Genomic DNA, 13,491 nt, shown 5'->3' with positions numbered 1-13,491 from the left:
TATCTGTGAGGGGTTACAGTGTTGTGGCACCACCACCCAAGGCCCAATTTTTCTGCCCCTGTTTAACAGGGGCATGTAATTACAATTTTTGATATGATATCTTGACATTACTAAGGGGAAGAAAATGTTTGCCTCCCTCCCTCGTGTGTTTTTTGTTTCTTTCTTTTTTTTATGTATTTCATTTTTTTTTCTCCTCTCCTCTCTTTCTCCCCCATGATGGGGAACACTCCCTTTAAGGGGGTGGCTGTACCTGGGAGGAGAGGGGAAAGGAATTCTCTAAAAAATTCTAGATGTACAAAATATGCTTCAGCGTGGGCATTTGTCGTACGGGGGGAGATGAAATAGATAATATGTAGATAAGAAGCATTTGTGGTGCATATATTAACATGTCTCTCTGACCGTGCTACCTGCGCACGCGAATAAGTATTTGTGGAATTTATCAGTAATGATAGCTACTGGGATTCCAGTAGAGTGTGCATGATTATGTGGGTATGCGTGTTGCACACCTACAGGTGTAGGGTGAGCACTACGTGTGCGCACATATGCATATAGATAGGGGGATCAAAGGGGGGGAGAGGTATATTTTATAAAATGTATTAGTACCAACCCTCTTACTTACTTTCTCCTTTAGGAACAGTTTTTTTTTTATATTTTTTGTTTATATATATATATATATATATATATATATATATATATATATATATTTATTTATTTATTTATTTATTTTCCCCTCTCCCCTTTTTTTCGCTCCTTTTCTTCTCTTTCTTTTTTCTTGTCTCCCCCCCCCCCCCCCAGGGATGTGGACACTCCTTCTGAGGGGTGGCTGTACCTGGTGGAGGGGGGGAGGAAGGGGAGGGAAACATTTTAGATGTATAATATACAGCTGCAGCATGAGTATTTGCTAGGTGGGGGAGAGGGGATAGATACTAGGTAGATATTTGATGTTTGTTGTGTATATATCAACCTGTTGCCCTGACAGTGTCACCAGCATATGACAAATAAATATTGGTGGAACCTGCTGGTGGTGATAATTAATGGGGTTCCTGTAGAAGGTGCATGATGTGTATGTATGGGGTGTGCATGTGTAGGTGTAGGATACGTATGTGTATGTGCACACCTATATATATGGGAATTCAAAGGGGGAGAGGCAAATCATATAAAATGTATGAGTACCAAATGTTTTACTTCCTCCTATGGTAAAACAGATTTATTATTTTATTTTTGTGGGGGTTTTTTTTGTCTTTTCTCCTCCTACTTGGTTATTGTTTATTGGTACTGTCAACTACCTCCAGCAAGCACCCAAGTTTCATGTAGATGAACATATGGTGCTTTGTGTTCTTGTCTAGTTTCTTTTTTTTTTTGGGTGCAGAAATAGTTTGATTACATTTTCATATATATTGTTGATTGTAATGAAAGTTGGTCCTTCTCTCGGGTCCCATTATGGGGCCTTCTTTGTGTGTATCCACTTCCCCCTCGTAGGTATACCAGCCCTCTGGTAGGGATTGCTATGAGTTTTTTTTTTTTTTACTGTTTTTCCTTTTTTTGTTGTTGTTTTGTGGTGTGCTATACTTTTTGTAAAGCTTACTATTTTTTACTTAGATTTGGTCTCTGGCTAGGACCAGATAGAGAGAGTTATCTCTCTCATCACTTTGTTCTTGTCTTTCCCTTTCCCCTTTTTATTTTTTATTTTTTATTTTTTTGCAAGCCAGGAAATGGCAACCAAACCATCCTCGCCATCCTTATTGAAACTCTGTTCATATAATGTTAAGGGTATCAATAAACAGTAAAAAAGAGGTCAAAAATTCAAAATTCTATATGCTTTACATAAAGCTGGGGTAAATATTATACTTTTTCAAGAGACCCATTTTAAAGCAAATTGCATTCCAGCATGCTCACGAAGATACTATTCTCTCTGGGCGGCACAGTGGTGTAGTGGGTAGCACTCTCACCTAGCAGTAAGAAGGGTTGCTGGTTCGAATCCCAACCACTACACTACCTGTCTGGAGTTTGCATGTTCTCCCTGTGCCTGCGTGGGTTTCCTCTGGGTACTCTGGTTTCCTCCCACACTCCAAAGACATGATGGTAGGTAAATTGGATCCTGTCTAAATTGTCCCTAGTATGTATGAATGTGAGTTAGGGACCTTAGATTGTAAGCTCCTTGAGGCTGTGGAATAGAGTTTTTACAATTGCCAATTTCTATGCTCCTAATTATGAACAAATAACGGCAATTACACAATATCTTCACCTCTTGACAGAATTTGCAGAGGGCACAATTCTTGTAGGAGGAGATTTTAATATGGTACTAGAACCCCAATTGGACACCTCCTCTCAGCGATCAAATATTTCATACAGTCAGTTGAGAGCCATTAAAAGAGAGTTGTTTGAACACCGATTGCTGGATCTATAGTGCACCTTAAATCCTAAAAAGTGGGATTATACATACTATTCTTCAGTTCACAAATCCTACAGTAGCTTAGATTATTTTTTAACAGGATTGCAGTTATTGGAATGGAATCCAATTATGGACATTGGGTCTTTTATCTGGTTCAATCACTCACCTCTTTTTTTGACAATACAACCTCCCCAGACCCCACATTTCGATTGGACATGGCGTTTAAATGAAACCCTTATGTTAGATCCACTATGTCATCTTGCCATTTTGGTAGCGATTAGGAATTTTATCGCTGACCATGAGCATGACGATACCCAATTACCTATACAATGGGAAGCCTTGAAAGCGGTATTAAGAGGACTGTTTATTCAACATGGAGGCTGCTTAAAGAAAGAAAGATCAGCGACTGTACAGGATGCTTTGTCAAGGCTTCGGGCTTTGGAGATTTCACATAAAAAGACTCCAACCCCGGAGCTATTGGCCAATATATCTTTGGTACGGTCATCTTTACTACAGTCTCTAGAGGTTTCTCTTTGAAAAAGTCAATATAGATATGCCCTGGGAAAGTACCGGTATGGAGACAAGTCTGGGAGACCTCTTGCAAGGTCATTACATCCCCGCTCCTCAGCGACTTTTATACCTAGTATTGCGTTACCATCTGGGGAAATTACCTCAGATCCACTGTCTCTTCAAAAGGCCTTCTGTTATTATTTCACAGATTTGTACAATCTTACTCCACCACCATCCTCTGACTTAGATTCTCTTGGCCGTCGTATACCGGACTATGTGTCTGAAACTGCTATCCCAATATTAGAAGAAGATAGTAGGAATTCTCTGGATTCCCCTTTTTCACTTGAGGAATTATTGGAAGTGATTACTAATACACCATCGGGTAAAAGTCCTGGTCCTGATTAGGGATGAGCCGAACACCCCCCTGTTCGGTTCGCACCAGAACATGCGAACAGGAAAAAAGTTCGTTCGAACATGCGAACACCGTTAAAGTCTATGGGACACGAACATGAATAATCAAAAGTGCTAATTTTCAAGGCTTATATGCAAGTTATTGTCATAAAAGGTGTTTGGGGACCTGGGTCCTGCCCCAGGGGACATGGATCAATGCAAAAAAAAGTTTTAAAAACGGCCGTTTTTTCAGGAGCAGTGATTTTAATAATGCTTAAAGTCAAACAATAAAAGTGTAATATCCCTTTAAATTTCGTACCTGGGGGGTGTCTATAGTGTGCCTGTAAAGGGGCGCATGTTTCCTGTGTTTAGAACAGTCTGACAGCAAAATGACATTTTGAAGAAAAAAACTCATTTAAAACTACCCGCGGCTATTGCATTGCCGACAATACACATAGAAGTTCATTGATAAAAACGGCATGGGAATTCCCCAAAGGGGAACCCCGAACCAAAATTAAAAAAAAAAAATGACGTGGGGGTCCCCCTAAATTCCATACCAGGCCCTTCAGGTCTGGTATGGATATTAAGGGGAACCCCGGCCAAAATTTAAAAAAAAAAATGACGTGGGGTTCCCCCTAAATTCCATACCAGACCCTTCAGGTCTGGTATGGATTTTAAGGGGAACCCCGCGCCAAAAAAAAAAAAAAAACGGCGTGGGGTCCCCCCAAAAATCCATACCAGACCCTTATCCGAGCACGCAACCTGGCAGGCCGCAGGAAAAGAGGGGGGACGAGAGTGCGGCCCCCCCTCCCTCCTGAACCGTACCAGGCCACATGCCCTCAACATTGGGAGGGTGCTTTGGGGTAGCCCCCCAAAACACCTTGTCCCCATGTTGATGAGGACAAGGGCCTCATCCCCACAACCCTGGCCGGTGGTTGTGGGGGTCTGCGGGCGGGGGGCTTATCGGAATCTGGAAGCCCCCTTTAACAAGGTGACCCCCAGATCCCGGCCCCCCCCTGTGTGAAATGGTAAGGGGGTACATAAGTACCCCTACCATTTCACGAAAAAAGTGTCAAAAATGTTAAAAATGACAAGAGACAGTTTTTGACAATTCCTTTATTTAAATGCTTCTTCTTTCTTCTATCTTGCTTCATCTTCTGGTTCTTCTGGCTCTTCTGGTTCTTCTGGTTCTTCCTCCGGCGTTCTCGTCCAGCATCTCCTCCGCGGCGTCTTCTGTCTTCTTCTCCTCGGGCCGCTCCGCACCCATGGCATGGGGGGGAGGCTCCCGCTCTTCTCTTCTTCTCTTCTTCTTTTCTTCTTTTCTTCTTTTCTTCTTTTCTTCTTTTCTTCTTTTCTTCTCTTCTTCTCTTCTTCTCTTCTTCTTCATTTTCTTCTCCGGGCCGCTCCGCAATCCATGCTGGCATGGAGGGAGGCTCCCGCTGTGTGACGGCGCTCCTCGTCTGACAGTTCTTAAATAACGGGGGGGGGGGCACCCGGTGACCCCGCCCCCCTCTGACGCACGGTGACTTGACGGGACTTCCCTGTGACGTCACGGGGAATGCCACAGGGAAGTCCCGTCAAGTCACCGTGCGTCAGAGGGGGGTGGGGTCACCGGGTGGCCCCGCCCCCCCGTTATTTAAGAACTGTCAGACGAGGAGCGCCGTCACACAGCGGGAGCCTCCCTCCATGCCAGCATGGATTGCGGAGCGGCCCGGAGAAGAAAAGAAAAGAAGAAAAGAAGAAAAGAAGAAGAGAAGAAGAGAAGAAGAGAAGAGCGGGAGCCTCCCCCCCATGCCATGGGTGCGGAGCGGCCCGAGGAGAAGAAGACAGAAGACGCCGCGGAGGAGATGCTGGACGAGAACGCCGGAGGAAGAACCAGAAGAACCAGAAGAGCCAGAAGAACCAGAAGATGAAGCAAGATAGAAGAAAGAAGAAGCTTTTAAATAAAAGGAATTGTCAAAAACTGTCTCTTGTCATTTTTAACATTTTTGACACTTTTTTCGTGAAATGGTAGGGGTACTTATGTACCCCCCTACCATTTCACACAGGGGGGGGGCCGGGATCTGGGGGTCACCTTGTTAAAGGGGGCTTCCAGATTCCGATAAGCCCCCCGCCCGCAGACCCCCACAACCACCGGCCAGGGTTGTGGGGATGAGGCCCTTGTCCTAATCAACATGGGGACAAGGTGTTTTGGGGGGCTACCCCAAAGCACCCTCCCAATGTTGAGGGCATGTGGCCTGGTACGGTTCAGGAGGGAGGGGGGGCCGCACTCTTGTCCCCCCCTCTTTTCCTGCGGCCTGCCAGGTTGCGTGCTCGGATAAGGGTCTGGTATGGATTTTTGGGGGGACCCCACGCCGTTTTTTTTTTTTTTTTTGGCGCGGGGTTCCCCTTAAAATCCATACCAGACCTGAAGGGTCTGGTATGGAATTTAGGGGGAACCCCACGTCATTTTTTTTTTTTTAATTTTGGCCGGGGTTCCCCTTAATATCCATACCAGACCTGAAGGGCCTGGTATGGAATTTAGGGGGACCCCCACGTCATTTTTTTTTTTTAATTTTGGTTCGGGGTTCCCCTTTGGGGAATTCCCATGCCGTTTTTATCAATGAACTTCTATGTGTATTGTCGGCAATGCAATAGCCGCGGGTAGTTTTAACCACTTGCCGACCGCCGCACGACTATATACGTCGACAGAGCGGCACGGGCAGGCAAAAGGACGTATATGTACGTCCTTGCCTGCCCGCGGGTGGGGGGTCCGATCGGACCCCCCCCCGGTGCCTGCGGCGGTCGGCAAATCTCCCCCGGCGATCGGAGGTGAGGGGGAGGCCATCCATTCGTGGCCCCCCCTCGCGATCGCTCTCAGCCAATGGGATCATTTCCCTGCCTCTGTATTGTACACAGAATCAGAGGAAATGATGTCATCTCTCCTCGGCTCGGTATTTTCCGTTCCGGGCCGAGGAGAGAAGACTGTAATGTAAGTGCACCAACACTACACACACAGTAGAACATGCCAGGCACACTAAACACCCCGATCCCCCCCCGATCGCCCCCCGATCCCCCCCCAATCACCCCCCCCCCCCTGTCACAAACTGACACCAGCAGTTTTTTTTTTTTTTTTTTTTTTTTCTGATTACTGTATTGGTGTCAGTTTGTGACAGTTACAGTGTCAGGGCAGTGAGTGTTAGGCCCCCTGTAGGTCTAGGGTACCCCCCTAACCCCCCCTAATAAAGTTTTAACCCCTTGATCACCCCCTGTCACCAGTGTCGCTAAGCGATCATTTTTCTGATCGCTGTATTAGTGTCGCTGGTGATGCTAGTTAGGGACGTAAATATTTAGGTTCGCCGTCAGAGTTTTATAGCGACAGGGACCCCCATATACTATCTAATAAATGTTTTAACCCCTTGATTGCCCCCTAGTTAACCCTTTCACCACTGATCACTGTATAACCGTTACGGGTGACGCTGGTTAGTTTGTTTATTTTTTATAGTGTCAGGGAACCCGCCGTTTATTACCGAATAAAGATTTAGCCCCCTGATCGCCCGGCGGTGATATGCGTCGCCCCAGGCAGGGTCAGATTAGCGCCAGTACCGCTAACACCCACGCACGCAGCATACGCCTCCCTTAGTGGTATAGTATCTGATCGCATCAATATCTGATCCGATCAGATCTATACTGGCGTCCCCAGCAGTTTAGGGTTCCCAAAAACACAGTGTTAGCGGGATCAGCCCAGATACCTGCTAGCACCTGCGTTTTGCCCCTCCGCCCAGCTCGGCCCAGCCCACCCAAGTGCAGTATCGATCGATCACTGTCACTTACAAAACACTAAACGCATAACTGCAGCGTTCGCTGAGTCAGGCCTGATCCCTGCGATCGCTAACAGTTATTTTGGTAGCATTTTGGTGAAATGGCAAGCACCAGCCCCAGGCAGCGTCAGGTTAGTGCCAGTACCGCTAACACCCACGCACCGTACACCTCCCTTAGTGGTATAGTATCTGAACGCATCAATATCTGATCCGATCAGATCTATACTAGCGTCCCCAGCAGTTTAGGGTTCCCACAAACGCAGTGTTAGCGGGATCAGCCCAGATACCTGCTAGCAACTGCGTTTTACCCCTCCGCCCGGCCCAGCCCAGCCCACCCAAGTGCAGTATCGATCGATCACTGTCACTTACAAAACACTAAACGCATAACTGCAGCGTTCGCAGAGTCAGGCCTGATCCCTGCGATCGCTAACAGTTTTTTTTGTAGCGTTTTGGTGAACTGGCAAGCACCAGCCCCAGGCAGCGTCAGGTTAGTGCCAGTAGCGCTAACACCCACGCACGCACTGTACACCTCCCTTAGTGGTATAGTATCTGAACTGATCAATATCTGATCCGATCAGATCTATACTGGCGTCCCCAGCAGTTTAGGGTTCCCAAAAACGCAGTGTTAGCGGGATCAGCCCAGATACCTGCTAGCACCTGCGTTTTGCCCCTCCGCCCGGCCCAGCCCAGCCCACCCAAGTGCAGTATCGATCGATCACTGTCACTTACAAAACACTAAATGCATAACTGCAGCGTTCGCAGAGTCAGGCCTGATCCCTGCGATCGTTAACAGTTTTTTTGGTAGCGTTTTGGTGAACTGGCAAGCGCCAGCGGCCTAGTACACCCCGGTCGTAGTCAAACCAGCACTGCAGTAACACTTGGTGACGTGGCGAGTCCCATAAGTGCAGTTCAAGCTGGTGAGGTGGCAAGCACAAGTAGTGTCCGGCTGCCACCAAAAAGACAAACACAGGCCCGTCGTGCCCATAATGCCCTTCCTGCTGCATTCGCCAATCCTAATTGGGAACCTACCGCTTCTGCAGCGCCCGTACTTCCCCCATTCACATCCCCAACCAAATGCAGTCGGCTGCATGAGAGGCATTTTTATGTCCTCCCGAGTACCCCTACCCAGCGAACCCCCCCAAAAAAGATGTTGTGTCTGCAGCAAGCGCGGATATAGGCATGACACCCGCTATTATTGTCCCTCCTGTCCTGACAATCCTGGTCTTTGCATTGGTGAATGTTTTGAACGCTACCATTCACTAGCTGAGTATTAGCGTAGGGTACAGCATTGCACAGACTAGGACACACTTTCACAGGGTCTCCCAAGATGCCATCGCATTTTGAGAGACCCGAACCTGGAACCGGTTACAGTTATAAAAGTTACAGTTACAAAAAAAGTGAAAAAAAAAAAAAAAAAAACACAAACAAAAATATAAAATAAAAAATAATAGTTGTCGTTTTATTGTTCTCTCTCTATTCTCTCTCTCTCTATTCTCTCTATTGTTCTGCTCTTTTTTACTGTATTCTATTCTGCAATGTTTTATTGTTATTATGTTTTATCATGTTTGCTTTTCAGGTCTGCAATTTTTTATACTTTACCGTTTACTGTGCTTTATTGTTAACCATATTTTTGTCTGAGTACAGCATTCACGACTTTGAGTGGTTATACCAGAATGATGCTTGCAGGTTTAGGTATCATCTTGGTATCATTCTTTTCAGCCAGCGGTCGGCTTTCATGTAGAAGCAATCCTAGCGGCTAATTAGCCTCTAGACTGCTTTTACAAGCAGTGGGAGAGAATGCCCCCCCCCCCCCACCGTCTTCCGTGTTTTTCTCTGGCTCTACTGTCTCAACAGGGAACCTGAGAATGCAGCCGGTGATTCAGCCAGCTGACCATAGACCTGATCAGAGACCAGAGTGGCTCCAAACATCTCTATGGCCTAAGAAACCGGAAGCTACGAGCATTTTATGACTTAGATTTCGCCGGATGTAAATAGCGCCATTGGGAAATTGGGGAAGCATTTTATCACACTGATCTTGGTGTGGTCAGATGCTTTGAGGGCAGAGGAGAAATCTAGGGTCTAATAGACCCCAATTTTTTCAAAAAAGAGTACCTGTCACTACCTATTGCTATCATAGGGGATATTTACATTCCCTGAGATAACAATAAAAATGATTAAAAAAAAAAAAAAATGAAAGGAACAGTTTTAAAATAAGATAAAAAAGCAAAAAAATAATAAAGAAAAAAAAAAAAAAAAAAAAAAGCACCCCTGTCCCCCCTGCTCTCGCGCTAAGGCGAACGCAAACGTCGGTCTGGCGTCAAATGTAAACAGCAATTGCACCATGCATGTGAGGTATCACCGCGACGGTCAGATCGAGGGCAGTAATTTTAGCAGTAGACCTCCTCTGTAAATCTAAAGTGGTAACCTGTAAAGGCTTTTAAAGGCTTTTAAAAATGTATTTATTTTGTTGTCACTGCACGTTTGTGCACAGTTGTAAAGCATGTCATGTTTGGTATCCATGTACTCGGCCTAAGATCATCTTTTTTATTTCATCAAACATTTGGGCAATATAGTGTGTTTTAGTGCATTAAAATGTAAAAAAGTGTGTTTTTTCCCCAAAAAATGCGTTTGAAAAATCGCTGCGCAAATACTGTGTGAAAAAAAAAAATTAAACACCCACCATTTTAATCTGTAGGGCATTTGCTTTAAAAAAATATATAATGTGTGGGGGTTCAAAGTAATTTTCTTGCAAAAAAAAATAATTTTTTCATGTAATCAAAAAGTGTCAGAAAGGGCTTTGTCTTCAAGTGGTTAGAAGAGTGGGTGATGTGTGACATAAGCTTCTAAATGTTGTGCATAAAATGCCAGGACAGTTCAAACCCCCCCAAATGACCCCATTTTGGAAAGTAGACACCCCAAGCTATTTGCTGAGAGGCATGTCGAGTCCATGGAATATTTTATATTGTGACACAAGTTGCGGGAAAGAGACAAATTATTATTATTTTTTTTTTTTTTTGCACAAAGTTGTCACTAAATGATATATTGCTCAAACATGCCATGGGAATATGTGAAATTACACCCCAAAATACATTCTGTTGCTTCTCCTGAGTACGGGGATACCACATGTGTGAGACTTTTTGGGAGCCTAGCCACGTATGGGACCCCGAAAACCAAGCACCGCCTTCAGGCTTTCTAAGGGCGTAAATTTTTGATTTCACTCTTCACTGCCTATCACAGTCTCGGAGGCCATGGAATGCCCAGGTGGCACAAACCCCCCCCCAAATGACCCCATTTTGGAAAGTAGACACCCCAAGCTATTTGCTGAGAGGTATAGTGAGTATTTTGCAGACCTCACTTTTTGTCACAAAGTTTTGAAAATTAAAAAAAGAAAAAAAAAATTTTTTTTTTTGTCTTTCTTCATTTTCAAAAACAAATGAGAGCTGCAAAATACTCACCATGCCTCTCAGCAAATAGCTTGGGGTGTCTACTTTCCAAAATGGGGTCATTTGGGGGGGTTTTGTGCCACCTGGGCATTCCATGGCCTCCGAAACTGTGATAGGCAGTGAAGAGTGAAATCAAAAATGTACACCCTTAGAAATCCTGAAGGCGGTGATTGGTTTTCGGGGTCCTGTACGCGGCTAGGCTCCCAAAAAGTCCCACACATGTGGTATCCCCATACTCAGGAGAAGCAGCTAAATGTATTTTGGGGTCGAATTCCACATATGTCCATGACCTGTGTGAGCAATATATCATTTAGTGACAACTTTGTGCAAAAAAAAAAAAAAAAATAAAATAAATTGTCACTTTCCCGCAACTTGTGTCAAAATATAAAATATTCCATGGACTCAACATGCCTCTCAGCAAATAGCTTGGGGTGTCTACTTTCCAAAATGGGGTCATTTGGGGGGGGTTTGTGCCATCTGGGCATTTTATGGCCTTCAAAACTGTGATAGGTAGTGAGGAGTAAAATCAAAAATGTACGCCCTTAGAAATCCTGAAGGCAGTGATTGGTTTTCGGGGCCCCGTATGCGGCTAGGCTCCCAAAAAGTCCCACACATGTGGTATCCCCATACTCAGGAGAAGCAGCTAAATGTATTTTGGGGTGCAATTCCACATAGGCCCATGGCCTGTGTGAGCAATATATCATTTAGTGACAACTTTTTGTAATTTTGTTTTTTTTTTTTTTTTTTTTTCATTATTCAATCACTTGGGACAAAAAAAATGAATATTCAATGGGCTCAACATGCCTCTCAGCAATTTCCTTGGGGTGTCTACTTTCCAAAATGGGGTCATTTGTGGGGGTTTTGTACTGCCCTGTCATTTTAGCACCTCAAGAAATGACATAGGCAGTCATAAATTAAAGACTGTGTAAATTCCAGAAAATGTACCCTAGTTTGTAGGCGCTATAACTTTTGCGCAAACCAATAAATATACACTTATTGACATTTTTTTTACCAAAGACATGTGGCCAAATACATTTTGGCCTAAATGTATGACTAAAATTGAGTTTATTGGATTTTTTTTAGAACAAAAAGTAGAAAATATCATTTTTTTTCAAAATTTTCGGTCTTTTTCCGTGTATAGCGCAAAAAATAAAAACGGCAGAGGTGATCAAATACCATCAAAAGAAAGCTCTATTTGTGGGAAGAAAAGGACGCAAATTTCGTTTGGTTACAGCATTGCATGACCGCGCAATTAGCAGTTAAAGCGACGCAGTGCCAAATTGTAAAAAGTGCTCTGGTCAGGAAGGGGGTAAATCCTTCCGGGGCTGAAGTGGTTAAATGAGTTTTTTCCTTCAAAATGTCATTTTGCTGTCAGACTGTTCTAAACACAGGAAACATGCGCCCCTTTACAGGCACACTATAGACACCCCCCAGGTACGAAATTTAAAGGGATATTACACTTTTATTGATTGACTTTAAGTATTATTAAAATCACTGCTCCTGAAAAAACGGCCGTTTTTAAAACTTTTTTTTGCATTGATCCATGTCCCCTGGGGCAGGACCCAGGTCCCCAAACACTTTTTATGACAATAACTTGCATATTAGCCTTTAAAATTAGCACTTTTGATTTCTCCCATAGACTTTTAAAGGGTGTTCCGCGGCATTCGAATTTGCCGCGAACACCCCAAATTGTTCGCTGTTCGGTGAACTTGCGAACAGCCAATGTTCGAGTCAAACATGAGTTCGACTCGAACTCGAAGCTCATCCCTAGTCCTGATGGTTTTACATCGAAATTAATGGGTTTGCACCCCAGACACTAGAGGCGCGCATCACATTACTTCCTAAACGTGATAAGGATTTAAATTTGTGTTCTAGCTATCGTCCTATATCTTTAATCGGGGTAGATATCAAGATCTATGCAAAACTAATTGCCTCACGTCTGCAATCCCATATTCCAAATCTGGTACATATAGATCAAGTTGGGTTTGTGCAGGGGAGAGAAACACGTGATAATACTCTTAAATCCCTTTTACTCACAGATCGTACTCAGTCAGCGAAAATACCAGCTTGCCTTCTCTCTGTTGATGCAGGGAAGGCATTTGATTGTGTCGGGTGGCTGTTTTTGGAACAAACTCTCATTCAAATAGGACTAGGACCAGTCTTGTTAAGGAAAATTATGACACTTTATACTAAGCCAAGAGCAAGAATTCGGATCAATCAATCGTTATCTCCTAACTTTCCTATTCAAAATGGTATGCATCAGGGATGCCCGCTGTCTCCCCTCCTGTTCATTCTAGTAATGGAACATCTGGTAATTACTCTTAGACAAAATTATTGTATTACAGGCATACCATTAGACGGGCAGGAGGTGAAGTTGGCAATATTTGCTGGCGATCTGTTACTCTATATCCCACATGTCTCTATGCCATCTATTCTGTATGAATTTCAGCGTTTTGGAGCTCTGAGCAATTTTAAAGTAAATCTGTCCAAATCAGAAATTGTCTACCACCACATCAAGTTCAGGCTCTTGGGAATAATTTCCCATTTAAGATCTGTACCTAGACACTTAAATATTTGGGCATAAAAATTCCAAAAGATCTTACTAAGCTATATATAGAAAATTATTACCCTCTTATGCAGCGTACAATACAAGATCTTAAAAAGTACAACAAGTCCATTATTCATGGTTTGGGGGGATTAATATTTTAAAAATGGACATAGTACCGCGCTTTCTCTATCTTTTCCAAACTACACCTATAGTGGCCCCTCGTTCCTTTTTTACTACTCTACAATCTGCTTTTACAAGGTTTATCTGGGGTTGCAATAGACCTAGACTGCAAAGGAGAATTTTATCTCTCCCTAAAGCAAGGGGGGGTGTAGGGGCACCCAACCTATATTATTACCACGTTGCAGCGGTGTTAACTAGACTAGTAAACTGGTTCCATCATTCTCATCT

This window comes from Aquarana catesbeiana, linkage group LG01 (genome assembly GCF_042186555.1).
Source record: "Aquarana catesbeiana isolate 2022-GZ linkage group LG01, ASM4218655v1, whole genome shotgun sequence".
NCBI lineage: Eukaryota > Metazoa > Chordata > Amphibia > Anura > Ranidae > Aquarana > Aquarana catesbeiana.
The sequence above is the reverse complement of the archived record's forward strand: the minus strand, read 5'-3'. Positions refer to the sequence as shown.